General features: G+C 40.3%; 1 protein-coding gene across 1 annotated transcript in view; it reads right to left on the reverse strand.

Moving 5' to 3' along the window:
* Positions 1 to 16931, reverse strand: part of arb2a (ARB2 cotranscriptional regulator A) — a 159393-nt gene that overhangs the window by 103770 nt on the left and 38692 nt on the right. The window lies entirely within an intron of this gene.

The raw sequence follows: 16931 nt of genomic DNA on the forward strand, positions 1-16931 counted from the left end.
CTACAGAGAGAAGGTGTGAGAGGCAGGCTACCTTAGCAGATAGCCCAACTAATTACCAAGCAAATGTCAGATTCTTAATAGTCAAAAGGATCAATATTTATATTTACAAATACAACTGACTAAACTAAGAGGTGTATGTTTCATAATTTCATGCAAGTTTATACATCAAAACAAACAAATTCCAATAAACAAAATAGCTGCTACGTGTAACATTATTATAACCACAATAATCAGTCTGTTTGAATATTTTAGCAGCAATAGCAACAATAAAAAATATGTTGTGTACATACATATAAAACAGATGCTACAGTAAATCTAAAAAGATAAACATAAAAAGCAGAGTTATACAATAGGCCAATGATGAACACAGATCATTCAAGTAAAAAAAAAAGCCAATTTGCTAACAAGGATTTTACTCTAAAATAAATACATATACTCAAGTTAAAAAGGCAATTTGCTTGGGAAATGATACAATATGCACTTATGTTACTGCAATGAATGATGTGTTCCTTTCAGGACTTTTTACACTTCTTACAAATATTTCAGATACAAGTCCCCTTTGTTAACGTAGGTATAAAATACACTGGAGTTTATCTTGTACCTTTTTATTCTGAACAGTTCATCCTCTGTGTTGATTTGTGTGGCGTGAAATAAGACTGCACATATGATTACATTTTCTAAATTCATCTTTTCATTTCAACATCAAAGACACTTTTTTGTTGCGTGCTTGATCTAAAATAATCATACACTAATTTGGCCTGAGTAAATAACTGTGCAGTAATGATTATGTTTTCCTTTGATCTTAATGAGCATAAACAGCTTGGGTCAGAATAAGAAACTAACCTTTTGAGCTAGTCAAGTCATTGAGTCTGCAATGAGAAGTAGAGTTTTTAACCTTGGCTCAGATGCCTGGGCTCATTTGGATAGTGTTTATATGTGGAGCTGAATATTTATAAATGGGTTCAAAGTGGAGCAGTGGGGTGGAGGAAGCGAAAAGAGTCGTACACCATCTGATCTCTCATGCCTTCGCTTCTCTTTGTGCCTATATTTACATTTATTTCTCCGTTTTACGTTCTAATTCTCCCGTTTTATATCGCTACTCTTGACCTGACTATTTTCAGCACATCTGAGGAGACAGGAAAACACTCGTATGGAAAGTGCCACGGTGAAAAGCCCAAAAAAGCCCAGTCAGTTATTTCCCAGCACTTGACGCTGAGTGTATTTGCACAACTATCGATGCTCAATGGATGTTTGGAGGCTGAATGTCCAGACTGACACTGCTACTTTAATGAACACACACAAACACAAGCATGCATGCACTCACACACACACACACACACATTGAAAAACACGGAGTTCGCAAGCCTGCTTCATCTGCGCCCAGCACGACACACACAGAGGGAGGTGAGGGGCTGGAGGTGGGGGCTCCTGGATAGGGGGTGGATGTAGCATTAATCACCGTCCAGGTGGAAATTGTCAGAGCTATCGATTGTGCAAGTAAATGTTACACAAGTCATTTGTCAACTTTTTCCCTTTTCCCTCCTACTTTTAACTTGTTTAGTTACATCAAAGCATGCCATTTACAACAGGACAGTTGAGAGTTTGAATTCACAGGGCAGATCATGGATGTGTTACTAAGCTAAAAAAAGACAAAAAAAAACTATCACAGTGAATTTATTATCGAACATGTTTTAATGCTGAAGAAAATGCGTTAACCATCGGAAAGGAAATAAAGTCAGTAGAAAGAGTCCACAGTTCACCAAGGGAAAGCTACAGGGAAATAAATACAGCAGGCTTACAATGCTGCCATTACCATTTTGATTTATATATTCTATATTGTCTCCCCTAAGCATACACATGTATTTTTAATGGCGGCACAGAGAGATATAGATCATGGAATGATAGGTGCCTCCCCATTCTCCCACATAACTATTTAATGTATAAATCAGGAGAAGAGGTGAGCGGAGATGCTACAAAATGAGTGTAGACAGGAGGAGGAGAAGTTGCCCTGGAGCATCCCTGTCTTCAGGGGCATATATTACTGATTAACAGGCGTAAGAAAGATAAAGATTTAAATGTACAAAGAAAGGAATATGATGCAACTTTTTGACAAAATGAAAGCTATTTTTAAAAACTTTTGACTAAAATGAATCCATATAAAACATTGATTACAATGACAACAATGAATGCCATAGTACTTAACTAGAGCAAAGAAATCTCACCTCCTTTGACAGCTGTCCAATGTTTCTATTTTGCCATCTGGACAGGTAGTTGTGCTGATGAACACGTGCAAGTCGAGTGCGAGGTACATGGCTACATGTACAGACGGAGTCAGCAGGGGGTCAATGGAAAGACACATTTAGTAACTGCAGACACATGTAAGCACATATGTGCATATAAAGAAAGAGACATGTCCACAAAACAAGCGAAAATAAGAAGTGTGCGTGTACACAATACACACACACTTCATATGTGTGTGTTCATTATAAATTATGAAGGACATCTGTCCTCTAAAACATGGGTAGTTTACCTGTGCAACTACGTACTGTGACAGTTTTTCCAAAACATTTACATACACTTCACAAATGTCCATAAGATTTCAACTTTAGTTTAACTTTACGTCATTGTAACAGCGAGCTTCAATGCATTTCAGTTCAATTTTAAGTCATAGACCAACACAAAGTAAATCAATCAATCAATACATCGTGGAACCCATTTTGTTGCAATTTCAGATCTGTAAGGGGGTTTCTGTACAAGCTTTAAATGTCTAGAGATGGAAACTGTTGTTTATTCTTCTTTTCAACACATCTCATGTTCAGTCAGACTGGATGGAGAGCGTCAATGAACAGAAGTTTTCAAGTTAGGTTGTAGATTCTCAACTGGATTAAGGTCTGGACTTTGACTGGACAATTCTAAGATGTGCATATGCTTTGATCATAACCATTCCACTGTAGTTCTGGTAGTAAGCTAGGTGGTTGTTGTAATGCTGGAAGGTGTCATACACCATCATGTTACTCCACCTCGGAGTGCAATGTTAAATGTGCAATGCTAGATTTCTGCAAAACACACAGAGTATATGTAGGATAAGAAGTTAATTTAATCTTACCAGACCACTTTCTATCACATGCTTGCTCTGTCCCCTACATGGTTTATGGTCAACTACAAAAGGTGAAGTCTCATGGCTTCCTTTCAAGAAAGCCTTTTTTGTTTTCAAGACCTGTGAATTTGGGATTTCTCCTATTGATTTTGATTTCTCCAGTTCAATTCCAACTGGAACAATCAGCAAAGAGAAAGAGGAATTATGAATCATGACTTCAGTCTTATGTTGATAACTTGGCAATAGCAATGGCGGAAGTGAACGAAGCAATTCAGTCGGTGTTGGTCATGCTTCTAAATATTGAGCAATTAAAGTCGGAGGTCATTTCTAGTGAGCTTCGTCGAGCTGGCACATTATATATGCCAAAGCCAAATGATAGCGACTGGTTAAAATAAGATCCAGTTGTTTTAAACTTCAACAACGTTCACATCCCCAGCAACCGATCGTTTCTCTATAGTTGAGGGTCCAGACCCTCTATTAAGCACAGTGTAGAATGAAGGATTGTTGTTTTTGTTTTGTTTTTTTACCAGATTAATGAGGAATAGCTGTCCTGTCAAATTAATTTGTTACCTCATTTGGGGATTTATGTAGCTTTTCAAAAAGTTAGATGGATGTCCATGTCTTTGTGGGGTTGGAGTTGCACCTCACTCCACTTTCTGCTTATGGATAATGAATTAAATAGTGTTGTATGAGGAATTGAAAGCCGTCTCTTAACCCTATTTATACTTCTCCACTTTATTTCACACCTGTCTGTTGTGTTCTTTAGTCTTCATTATTTACTAGTATTATCTAACAAACCTTTTGAAAAGCCTTTGCATCATTGACTTTAAGCTTTATAATTATTATTGTTGGTCTATTACAATTCCGGGAAAATACATAGAGTCTTTGATTGTAATGTGACAAAACATGAAGACATTGCAAACCACTACATTAACTGTAGGTACAGACAATACAATTACCATCATTTCACCAATGATCTACTATAAGTGAACAATGAAGCTTTTCTACATATTAATCTTACTGAACACCATAGAATCCCTGCAATGTCATAGGACCAAAGGTCAAAGAGAAGTCGCTTCACCTCTGCCCTGTTATTGTGACCTAAAAGTGACAACCAGAGATGGAGCTGGTGGTGCTGCAGATGTTGCTGGCTGCTGCTATGTGGCACAATTTGGTATTTCATGAGAGGCGTGAGACAGCTTTCCAACATCATGTATAAATTATTAATTTCTATTTGGAAACGTGACAGGTCAGAAAACGGAGAACCTGAAAACCCCCTTACTTGCTCACAGAACCACTAACACACGGACGCTCCAACTGTCCGAAAGTTTGACCTCTCTCTAAGTGGAGGTGCACCACAGGTCTGTGAGTCAGGGAGGTCGCTACAGCCAATCACAAGCTGTGTTTGAGGTGTGAAGGGTAAACACTATGACTGGTCTGTCCTGCCATTTACTCTGCTTATTTTCACAGCGTGTAACCCGGAGAAGAGGTGGCAGAGCATATAGCATATCTGTGTGTGTGTGTGTGTGTGTGTGTGTGTGTGTGTGTGTGTGTGTGTGTGTGTGTGTGTGTGTGTGTGTGTGTGAGTGTGCTTGTAAGTCTGTGTTCAAGCACATTTTCCATTGTGTCATTACCACATGGCTGGGTTCATGCTTCACAGCACACACATGGAGCTGCATGTTGTAATCCCCTTCATCCTCTCACCATACACGCGGTGGAATCCACGCTTTGGCAACTAAGGAAACCAAGCATGCAGCACCAGACATTTTCTTATTAACCTGATGTAGTCTTCAAAAATGGTTGAGAACAATTAACAATAGAAAATGTACACATTTTTCTCACGTGCAGCCACCCTCAATCCCGCTGCTGCCTCAAGCCTCACTAGAAGCTCTTTCAAATTTACCAATTTTTTTCAAGACCACCTGTTGTCTATTATTTTTACATACAGCTTTTCTCATAAATCATAACACTGGGTAATTAATCAAGCTGTCAAAACAGAGACCGGGGGTCACCTGGGGGGTCGGAGGTGGTCGCAGGGCCGATGGAGGTCAGGGTCACACCGCATTCCTCATTTTTAAGTTGGGACGGGAGAGGGGCCGGGGAAACAAAAGCGAAAGCAGATGGAAGTGCGTGTGTGTGGGGGGGTTGGCAGATGAAAAAGAGAGCTAAAGAGACACAGGGACATAGGAGAAATTGACAAAGAGAAGAAAAAAAAACTGAAAGAAGCCATCAGCTGCCTACACATGAAGACAGGGAAGGGGATTATAAGTGGGGAAGACATCACGTAGTTGGGGGGGGGAAAGGGAAAGGAAAGGCGGGAATAAAGAAAACAGAGAAGGAAAAGAGGCATGAGACAAGAACAAAGGAAATCTGTAGGATTTTCCTACTGTATAGAGCTGAAATTGGCTGGAGAGAGAAGAAAGAGAAGAGACGGCGGTGGGGTGGTGGCTCTTTCGATGAGAAAATAGGAAATCAGTTGTAGAAGTATGATTGTTATCTCATTCTCTTTTCTACGGTGTGTGTGTGCTGGTATGGGTGATGAAGCGGACAGATATCTCTCTCAGAAGACCGTGAATCGGTGTCTCAGCGGGTTGAGAGTCAGTTTAGAGACAGGGCTCTGGGCCTGGAGTGGAATGTCACCAACTCCGTAACATACACTGATTAGATCGCAATGATTAGACACACAAATGCTGAAACCAACACCTGAGTCGACTCTTAGGCATGCACACGTTTCTGACTTCTTTCAAATTACGGACACGGACATTAACCTGCACTCCGCAAACACTAAGTCCATTTATTTTTGTGTTGGGACATTATTATTATTTTTTTTTAATTAGAATTATTTTGTAATATGATCTAAATTATTAAAGAGATATAATATTGTAGTCAGTGTTTTTTTTTTCCTGCATGAGTAACAAAGGTGCTCTATGGCAATGATGAAAAAATGAAACAACCAAAATAGCAAAGTATACTGATGTTTATGTTGAAAAAAAAAAAAAACTATTTAAAAAGTAAATGCCACCAAACTTATACTGCTATGCTTGAGGCCCCCTCCCCTGCGTATACGTGTGAATTCTCAGGCGTGGCTTGCTCTATCAAAAACATCAGTCTTGAATAAGGCACCAAACCATTGCGCAAAATTAGCTGTCACCCTTTCCTCAAAATCTTTGTTAATCTTGTTTCCAGTGTTTGCGGATTTATCAGCACATGCATCAATGTCAGCTCCTTGGTTACTGAGCCGCACTACTTGGTAGAAGATATAATTAAAAATGTTTGGGGTGTCGGGGGGGTGGGGGGAGGGGAGGCGATAGGGGGATGTTGGTGCGGAGTGCGATGGGAAGACGGGGCGGAGTGGCGTCTGGGAGGAGGAAGGTGAGGTCTTCCTCTCGTCTCAAAGTTTTCCCTGGGAGCCGGTGGAAGACAAAGGCATTGATAACAGACAAGCGGGCTTGGCAGTGCATCTCTTCCTCCGACTTTTCTGCTCAGCTTCTGATATCACTCAGATCCGCATGCGCTGCTATCTCTTTAATGACACCAGTTCCACCGATCTGGCTGCGGTCAGGAAACGGGTCTGATTGTTACCAGACACTTGACACAGAGGAAAACAACTGCCAAACGCACACCTACTGATACCACGGCCTTAAAAACAAGATGAACATCTAATCTGTTGAGAGATTTTAGCACACTGCTTAGAGAGGAAGACAATAACTAAAAAAAAAAAAAAAAGAAGAATCACAAAAGCAGAAAACACATTTGCATGTTTTTAGTCCGAGTGGAATTCAGATTTCTTTTTTTTTTTTTTTAATTATCTGACCGCTTGTTTCCTGACTTAAACTAAAACTGTTTAGCATATGGACAGACAGTGATAAATTACACTGCGGCCCACAGCTTGATCTTTGATGTATTTCCAGCACATCTCTTGTTATCGTGCAGCTTTTCAAAGAAATCACTTGCCCATCCAACTTGTGTCAAGGGAGAAGGGACATAATGCATTAAAATTCAACAAGAAGGTCTACTCTGATAACTCCCAGATAGAAAACACACAGATGTATACAAAACAGCACACACGCATACCCTTCTGGGAGTTTAGGTGCGATGCAGGGGACACCCTCGAGAGCTGTGTCACACTGCCAGCAGGTTTCAGGGCAGGGTGGAAGGAACTTTGTTAGCTCGACGGGTTGTCAGACACATGTTTAAAACATAGCACATAAATGCAAATCCAAGAATCCTACAGTATTGGCCCATGCCTTTCTACAAAGACAAGGATGTCAAAGAATGCAACAACTGTATGCTCTTTTTTTTGTTAGTACTGGTTAAAATACGTTCATATCCAAGTTGAGATCGATGGTATGGAAGTGGTAGTAAGACACCAGAGTACACCTGTGAATTCTTTACAGATCAGCATTTTCTCTTAATCAGCTCTGATCAGCAGTCAAAAGGATAATTCTTCCTGTTTTCAGCCTACAAATACATATACATATACCATCCGTTTGATATGGTTCTAACAAAAAGCAGATAAAAGTTGCGGACGTATGTTTTAATTAATTCATGTAGAAATGAAAATCAGTAGGCAATATGTTAAAGACAACTGGACATCGGTCTCTGCCAGAAACAGTCTGAGCAAAGGTGCTCTAAGAGTCATGCCCTGATAATCCTCATCACTTTAAAACATACCTTTATCTACTTACTTTTCAAATGTGATTTTATCTGGCAAAATAAGTCCCGTTATGTGTTATTATGAGACATGGATACATCGCACTTCATGTATGTTTAAGGCTCTTATTTTGAAGTCAGAAAGGGATACTGAATTGCACTGCACTGTCTGACAGTATTTCACAAGTCTGGACCATTTTTAAATTATTTATCCAGCAGAATTTGAGTGAATTAAAGATAAAAGTGAATTTTAACAAAAGTAAAGCGAGCATCTACTTCAAAATTCAGAATGTAAAATATTAAGTTTGGGAACCTGTCTGAGAGTCTAAGAAAGGAAGTAGTTACTGAGTTGCCCTGTTCTGCTGACAGAGTTGACTGAAAACACTCCTCATTGGGCAACTGGGTAATCAGTCACAAAGGCATTGATAGCTTATCAATTATTATTAGAATAAGAAAGAACTGACAAAATATATGTTTTGTAAGAACTGTGTGGATAATCTGAATGGTCAACCATTAAGTCCACTTAACTAAAGCAAGCATCTGCTCCACAACTATTTTGTAATTGTTAAGAATACTGGACTGTATTTGATCTTCTCAAGTTCAAAGTACAAAATACCCAAACTGATCAAGCTAATCTTGAAAATAGCACTGAACTGGGTTATTTACAGTATATGACTTCTATTATACTAATGAAAAGACAAACAAAAAATGTCAATGTTTCTTTGCATTAGGATCACCTTAAAATTAGATGCATGACAACAAGAATTGCCATGACTCAAACCTGAGCTGCATTATTGTCATGTGAAACCACAAAAAATTGTGATACTGTAATCCTTAGTTCTCCACAAAAACTATTTCTATAATCACTTTGTCTTGTGTCGTTCTGGTGAACCCAAAATCTTCTCAACTTTTCATGAGAACTTTTGGTTCTACAGTCTCCGAGACCAGAATCTCTCTGTCACACAGCAAAAGAAGGCCTGTTTTATGAGCGGCAATGAAGAGGTGAGAATATAAAGGTGGCCTTGATCTTGACCTCTCACCATGGTTAATGTCGACACAGAGAACACTGTTTTAATCCATGCTCACATATTGCCATCTTGTAACCTCTTCCGGTTCTTCTTCCCTCCCTTCCTCCTCCACCCAAGCCTTCAAGTGCAGTCTTGCAGGTTTTTCTGGGAGGCCGCGTATTCCCCCTCTTCATTAGTGAGAAAATGGACTCTGGTAAACGCTTGTTAAAGCCCTTACCTACACTCTCCCAGTTAATGGGAGTGATCCATTTGTGTCCGTTTCTGCCTGACAAGGCTTTACTGGAAGATTAATAGTGCGGTGTCAGGCCACGGCCACCCTCTGTCCCGTTCTCATTTCCTTTCTTCTGGGACAGACACATGCAATAATGGAGCCCCGTCTTTTGTTGTAACACCGTGATTAGCCGGGGAGGGAGGAAAAAAAAAGAACGGGAATGACAGAATGAGAGAAAGAATGGAAGAGAGAAGAGGACCAGAGGAACATAAGAAAAAAAAAAGACCTCCCTTCATGACATGGTGAAAGTGTAGGTTTTAAGGTTGTGAATTATAGCCACTTGAAAAAGGCAACGTGATATTATTAATTAATCTCAACATGAGGTGAAGAGAGATATAATAAATCACTTATGGATATTTCTTCTGTTTTAAGATGGTCTTTATCTTGGTATGATCCGCAGAGAGGTCTTAAGAGTTGATGACTGAATGTAAGGCAGAAGAAAAAAGAGACAGAGAAAGCGAACACTAAGAGAGAATTATTAAAGAGAAAAAGGTGAAAAAAAGAGCAGGGAGAAGTCCTTAAAAGGCCACCCAGGGTTTTGTCCATCACCCAAGCTCCTCAGCCATCCCTCTTCCTTTAGGGGATGACACCGTCAAGTGCTCTGTTCCTACACTGGGTGAACAGGATAATAACTCTTAATAATTACACTGATATTCCCAGGAAATCGGTCCTGTCCAACAGAAGTGTGTCCTTACATGAGCATCCCACAGTGTCGGAAGTCCGCAAATGTGTCAAATAAATAAAAAATGAAAACTGTGACACAATATTTTCTTTTTGAGCCATTTCATCTCTTGGTCTTCTTTTCCTTAAGTGATTTCTGACTAACAATCTAGTAAACACGAGCACAAATAGGCAACCTGTATCAAGCCCCCCCCTCGAGCCCCCACCACAGTCAGTGCCTTTGGAGACCAGGGTGTTTCTCAAAGCAAAGGATGGGGGATTGGGGCTGCTGGTGTCTCATTAAATTCTTGGGATTGTCTAATTGTCTTTCGTGGACCTCCGAGAGACTAGTACATTATACTCATTGCAATTAACCGAACAAAGGAGCCGAACCGCCCCAGCACAGGGGGACAAGACTGCTGGAGGGAGCAAGCTGTCCAGCCAGGACCAGTACAACAAAACACAAACACGAATACACCAGAGGAGAGTCCAGAGAAACTCTGAAGAATAAGAGAAACGATATGAGGGGGAGGAAAGATGAAGGGGAGCGGATAAAGGGGATGTGATGAGTGAGGGCTCAGACAGATCTTGGGATTGGCCAGATGTCAGAGTCGGGTGGGAGGTTGGGGTGAGGAAAAAGAGGAACGAGGGTGTCTGTGCTCATTTGAGACGCACCTTTGTGGTGGACCTGTCTTGTTTACTGCACTACAGCTTAGCAGTGCGAGGGTCCTATTCAGGGTCCAGGCCTTTCAGTAGGTACTGAAGGAGCCCTTAAGCCCACTTAACTACCATTTTCACACACTCTGCCTGCTCTCCTCTTTGTCCTTGCCTCCATTACATCAAACGCAGGAACAAAGGCGGGGAACAGAAACTGGGGCTGGCAGAATGGCGCCCATCGCAAATATTAATTTGAAAAGGTGTTGGAGAGTAGAATCTACTTTTATGCACAAGGACAACTTGGGATTTTTTTTTCCACAGGATGGGTGGGGGTTGAAGGCTCTTTGGGGTCCGCAATGAGCTTGGTTTTCAGGCTAAAGGGGAGGCTGAGGGCTTGCAGTACAATTATCTGAGAATAAGGGGCTGGAGATGTGGCACACTGCTAAGCGCACACAGCGCAGGGACATGCATACACAATGCCTGTAAAGACGTCCCCATCTTAGGTCTAAGTCAGTTGCTGGATTTTTTTTCTTTTTTTGGGGGGGGAATAAGTTAAAGTATTATAAAACCCATACTACAAAAACATTAGATAACACAAAAGAAAAATAGCATTTCTAAATGAAAAACTAAAAAAGAAATGAAAATAACAGAGCAGATATTTGAAAGAAAACTGCAATTCAGACACTTAAAGTGATGCATATTTACCATAACACAAGTGGGTTGCTAAAATTGACCTAAGTAGATCTAATCTAATTGCGTACTTATCTTTGCATTCTCTATTAGCCAACAGACATACACAAGCTTCACACACATAAGCACTCATGCAGGTGGAAGTTGCAGATGTGTTCTCTGAAGCACAGCTTTAGCTGGATCATGTGAAAAAAGCTGAAAAGTTTACCCTTCCTTTACATATAAGCTGCAAAAAGAAAAAAAAAAAATGCACGTTCAACAAATCCATTCATAAAACACGTGCAGACAGACGCATGTGGACTTGCTTCCCAAGTTTAGGGGGTCATTGCTAGGTGAGCAGTACACTAAAAAGCCCTTTCCTGTGCGCATAGATTGGTTATCGCTGTGATCTGCAGGATACAAACTCTGCCGCTCTCACCTCCTCTCCCATCCCAGTCTGTAAAGGTCTTGCTGCTGGTCAGAGCAAACGCTGGCCTGCCCTGGCCCTCACTCTCAGCAGGTTGGCGCTCACCCAGCTACTCTGGCTGACCCTATGAACATGTGGCAAACTTGGGCACGGCAGACTCTCAACTCTCAGGTGTGGCCAAGGGGGGATGGACAGGAGGAGGAGCATTGAGGAGAAAAAGGACACAAAACTGGCTTAAATGCGTGCAGGAAAAACTAAATGCAACTAGCTAGTGGTGAAGATAGGCAAAGTATTATACATTCTCAATGTTGCAAGTTTGAATTTGTTTAGTACAAGGTTGTCCATGTTTCTTGCCGCCACTTTGGGAGAAATCAGAAGTGTGGTTGTTTTATTCAAGGTGTTGAAAGGCTAGTAAAATCTACATAATATTGAAAAATATTGGTTAAGTGTCATAACAGCAATGTTAATATCGATTTGATAGCAATATCAGCTCAAATTTTTATATGAAATTTTCATAGCATTTTAATACTGTTAAAGTTTCTCAGGTATTAGTGAGAAAAATATACAAGTACAATGAATTATGAGAATGAATGTAGAAAGAACTCCCTGAATATTTGCAATTTCATCTTAATGGAGTTCCTCACGCAATGAATTGGGTTTAGATTTTAAAGATAAACTACATAAAAACAGGGTTAAAAGAATTTTGACAACTGAAAAAAATAACTAGCAGCAAAAAAAGTATATAAATTCAGTGAGCAGTATTTGGTCTGCTGATATATTTCACGTGGTATGTTTTAAAACTGTCGTTTAGTCAGACAGAAATGTTTTTCAATCTGCTGATTCCTTCATTCGATTTGCTAAATGATGCTAAAACTAATGGAGAGTGCAAGAGCCATCATGATGATGGGAAAAACAAAAATGTGGGTTAAGCACAACTCATTTTGAAACATCCATGCATTTGTCCGTCCGTCTGTCCCCTAATCTGGGATCAGACTGTTGAGTAGCAGCTGACGCAGTGAAGAACGGACTTCCCTCTCCTGAGCCACTTGGACCTGCTCCTCCCGGGGAATCCCAAGGCGTTTCCAGCCGAGAGACATTTTCCCTCCAGAGTGTCCTTGGTCTTCCTCTGCGGGAGACCACCAGGGAGACCTTACCAGATGCCAGAGCCATCACCACCAACTCCTCTAAATGTAGAGCAGCAGCGGCTCTTCTCTGAGGCCCTCCCGGATGACCGAGCTTCTCACCCAATTGAATTAATCAATAATAATATCTATTGTCCAGCCAACTGATGTATTGCTATAAGCAAAAATACTTTTTCATTTGAAGAAAAACTGACATCAAGGCAGATATCAGCTTTTAACAAGACTAAGTTCCAGTCGAATTGGCCTTCACTAAAAACAAATACATACACATAAGAACATTTAAAATGGAAAAAGAAGCTGTGTCGGTGTGTAGTGTTTGGTGTGTGTTTGATGCAAGTGAAAGTGCATTAGAGTTGAAATTAAATAAGAAACAAACATGTGACAACAGTGATGAAGCTCATGGAGTTAGCAGCGGGTGTTTCGATCATAAAACCTTCTATTTCCATGGGCTCTCTGTACCTGATCTCCCTCAGGTTCTTGAGAGCCACAGAACTGATCTGGCCAAACTGTGTGAGATTATGTGTTTCCTTCTGCGTGTAAGGATCTCCTCCTTTCTGCCTTTGCGGCTGATGTGGTCTTTTATGGATCCTATAGAAGAATGAATAGTTACATCTAACAGGTGCCCAGTGACACTGCTGTAAAGCGGTTAGACAGGAAGCACCTGCAGGGGGAGATGAGAGGGTAAGTATGGACAGATAGCCTAGAGGGAGACTTAGAAAGAGGACAAGAAAAAAAGATGGGAGCTTGACATGACAAGAGATTTAAAAAGATTCATCTGAATCATTTCTTATGAAAACTTGAAAATATATCACATACTGTAATAGAGACATTAACAGCAAAAATACTGAGAGCAGAAGAGGAATATGCAGAGAAAATTATCTAGCCTGAAGGTACACTGCCACCTATCTGTCTGAAAAGGTACTGCAGTCTCCACACATCTGTCTCAGGATCTGTCATTTGCGTTTCAAATTATTCTGAATAACACAACTATAAGAGAGACAAGATCTGAGGGAGAATATGATAACAGCCCCAAAGAGATGACACACAGACAATGACAGTTTAACATAGAGAGAGATACAAAATTGAGAGAGATGTAGAAAGGGGGAAAAAGGGAGAGAGTCCGTTCCTCAAAGTCTCTTGCGGAACAGACCTTGAGAAAATGCAACAAACATTTGTTCACCTGACAGTCCTCTAAGATTTTACCTCAACCGTTCTGTCACCCCTAGCCACATAATGATTTGCATCAGAACAAGTCATTTGTGTCCACAACATATAATCCCTTAGCCTCATCTACTCACACAATATCAGCACACAAACTTTGGCGTTTCAGAAGTACCCAGCTGGGGGAGGCGGGAGAGCTGCTGGGCTGGGCTATCACCTCGGTTCATATGCAGGTTCCAGTTCACTCACAGTTCACGCATACTCTCATCTTTTTGAAGCAGTATCCCAGTTCAGGATCGTGATTATTCAGGGCAGAGAGAAGCGCGGCGTGCTATCAATATATCTGCCTTTTCTCCTTCTGTGCTTTTCTTTTTTTGTTTGTTTTCAACAAATACTCAAAATTCCCTCAGAGAGTTAACACTGCAGTATTTAAAACCACACTTTGACCAAATATTAAGATCGATGCCAAGTTATTTCTATTTTTTCCATTCTCATTTTGAATGTCTGTCCTGGGTACAAACTAACACCCACTGCCCTTAGCTTTGACCCTTTAAGCATCCAATTTGACTTACTTTGAAGATGTCAATGAAAATCTGAGCATGCATATTCACATTAATGCACATCTGTAGAAGTTTGTTATGTATTATTAATCCCTGAACATTAAACAGGCAAATAAAAGCATGGAAATAAGCATATTGTGTCCCAAGTAATACTCAGGGGGCTTTCACTATGGATTAATCAGGGTTAATCTGATTGGGCCATGTGTGTTCACATGCAGACATGAACACAGGAGAGTTTATTTTGTATTATATTTACGCAGGTTTCTCCTAGAGCAATATTTATAGTAAAGACAAAATAAATCCCAAAACAGAGCTTTCCATTTCACCTATTTGTGCATATAAACTGGCCATGATAAGCAAAAAAGTTTAAAATGATAAATTAGATAAAAAGGTGAGACATCTGGAGTGAAACAAAAGGGCATTAAAGGGCAACAGCGGCACTTTAACTTGTTTTCCACACACAACATAAGGGGCGTGGGGGGTAGATTTTGTTACCCTGAATCTTCTGACTCACACTCCCCAGCATCAAGCCAGCTTGCTTTTCCTGCACTGCCACCCACTGCTAACATATGTCACTTCCTTACTATAAGCGAAGCCAAGAGAAACTTCACACAAGACACAGATATGCATATAGAAGCACCTACCCCCACTCCTCTCCGCTCTCCCCTCTCCGCATACATGCACACAATGTTTTTGTCCTTCTCATTTAGCCTTCTACTTTTCCTTTCTTTATTTTTATTTTAATCTGCTGGAGAGGAGTTCACCTAGAAGTCAGCGGGACGCACTTGAGTTGCACCTTCAGCATCGATACACACAAAGCTACGCAGACCCAGCGGGCTGGTGCAGAATGAGTAACAAAGATGAGGACGGACATATATCAGCATTTTCAATTAAACACCGGCGAAGAGAGACCATCTTAATTTCAAGAGTTCCCAAACAGACAAAGTGACAAATAGTTCACTAAATAAAGAAGAAAATAATATCTATTTTCCCTCCCCCTCCATCCATTTTCTGATCAGTGAACTCACTACACTAATGACTTACAGGTAACTATGAAAGCAAGTGAGGTGTTTAAGATGAAATTAGAGAAAGCACAAGGATCTAAGATGCTATTTAAAACCACATGTTCATTCAAGCTGCAAGAGAGAGCGAGACTTTCACGTGGTTCCTTTGAGCCTCTAACCTCTCTCTCTCGTGAAATCCACTGCATTTGTAAATATTTGCAGGCATATGGAAACAACTAACTTATAATAAAGATTTACACTCTCCAGAAACTCAGAGTTTTGGTTATGCTCTCTAACATAAAATGCAAAAGACAGCTTAAAATCTCAGCAACATTATCTCTACTTGCTTTTTTAAAAATAATAGTAGACCCTCGTTCTAAAACAGGGACGCCCAAAGTCGGTCTTCGAGGGACGGCATCCTGCATGTTTCAGTTCTCTCCCTGGTTTAACGCACCTGGATCAAATGATGGCTCGTTAGGAGGCCTAAAAGGAACATTGACTTGCTGAAAAGGTTGTTTCTACCACCAGGGAGAGAACTAAAACATGCAGGATGTCGGCCCCTGAGGACCGACTTTGGACACCCCTGTTCCAAAACAACTGTTCTCACACAGATGCAGAATAATGTCACTGCTCCTTTAGTTCAATGAGAAATTTGAATCAGGTATCATTACTATCAGCAGGTTAAAACATATGATACAAATCTCTCAGAAACAGGTTTTTGGTAGCTCTCAGGTCTAGAAAAGAATTAGGAAAATATGCCTTTTGAACATTTACTCCTTAGAATGGAGTAATCACCAGAGCATCCTTAGCTCACCTTGACAGAATAATTTTGAATAACTTTTAAAGACAGCTTTAATAGTTCAATGTCACTGTTAAAATCTTTTAATTCAGGTTTCTGTCTTGTATTTTAGTAATTACTGTGTTCAACTTTTAGCTTTGTGTTTTCCAGGCAATGCACTTACGTTACGTATGAAACATTTTGAAGCTCATCTTGATGAGAATTGGCTGGTGGAAGATATGTTGTATCTCAACAGGAGATTCCTGATTAATTAAAATATATTAATAAGACCATTACAAATAAACAGAGGTCAAAAATTGTCAACAAATATCTGACTGATGCATCTGTACATGTAGCATGCATCTTAAGAATGTTACAGCATAGGTTGTTAAAACAAAAAGGACTAATGCTAAAATAAAAAGGGAAAGAAAATAAGTATGATGAAAAGAGATCTGTATGTAGGTTATTGCAGTCTCACTGCACCACTCTTGAATTTCAAACAAGAACCCTGGGCAGAGCAGAGAGCAGAGGAGCAGAGAGGGAGGAGAGACGGAAAGGCGGTGGGGTGAGGGAAGGAGCAGAGTGCTAACACTGGAGGCTAACTGGAGGAAGACAAGAGAAGTGGTTTTTAATAAGATAACTTAACTAAAGAGGGGCAACCAAGGGGAAGACATGATATGGATGAACAGAGGAGAGCGCCATGGAGTTGAAAAGCAGAGCTGCCAGTGAAGACGGGAAATTGGGATAAAGAAAATGAATACTTTTAACAAAGGTTCCTCATTTCTTACAGTGCATGGTGCTTAGTATAGCAAATCATTGTATTT

Source organism: Poecilia mexicana, unplaced genomic scaffold (genome assembly GCF_051168715.1).
Source record: "Poecilia mexicana isolate PSO_F unplaced genomic scaffold, ASM5116871v1 scaffold_9, whole genome shotgun sequence".
Classification (NCBI taxonomy): domain Eukaryota; kingdom Metazoa; phylum Chordata; class Actinopteri; order Cyprinodontiformes; family Poeciliidae; genus Poecilia; species Poecilia mexicana.